Raw genomic sequence first — 620 nt, 5'->3', positions numbered from 1 at the left:
TTTTGCATTTTTCCCATTTTTTTTCCTTCATTATTCTCCTCTACTTTTCTTCTCTTGGTGCCCGATCCCCAGATATTGCAGGTTTTCTGTTTTTTTCTTTTTCTTTTTCCCTTTTTTTCTTTTTTTGGTTACTGTTCCTGTGTGATTACATGGTGTGTTTTCTGTCCATGTGCTTTTAGATTTTTGATGATTATTCAACTGTAATTTGTGTCTAATTGAGTTGGAGACAACAGTCCACATAAGACACAACTACAAGCACACCTCCTGCAACTTCACTTACTGAGCAACAGCCACTACCTCCTTCTCCACCAATGGGCTGACAATAAAAAAACACCAAGAAAAGCCTGAATCACCTTTGAGTGCTCTTCACAAACAGTTAACAGAGATCTAAATACAACAATGCAACGATGTCTCAGAGACAACAGACCATCACAGTCCACACAAAGAAACAGGATAAAGGAATAGAAATAAGAGAGCAGGATACAGACCCAGAACACATCCCTGAGGAAGAAGCAGCATTGGAACTCTCTGTTAAGGAATTCAAAAGAATTATATTTAGGTATCTTCAAAGGATTGAGAGACAGACCACAGAAAAAACCTTAGAAGAATTCTGGAAGAAA

This window comes from Orycteropus afer, unplaced genomic scaffold, assembly GCF_000298275.1.
Source record: "Orycteropus afer afer isolate SDZICR_OR568_19922 unplaced genomic scaffold, OryAfe1.0 scaffold00216, whole genome shotgun sequence".
Taxonomy (NCBI): Eukaryota; Metazoa; Chordata; class Mammalia; order Tubulidentata; family Orycteropodidae; genus Orycteropus; species Orycteropus afer.
This window is presented reverse-complemented; position numbering follows the sequence as displayed.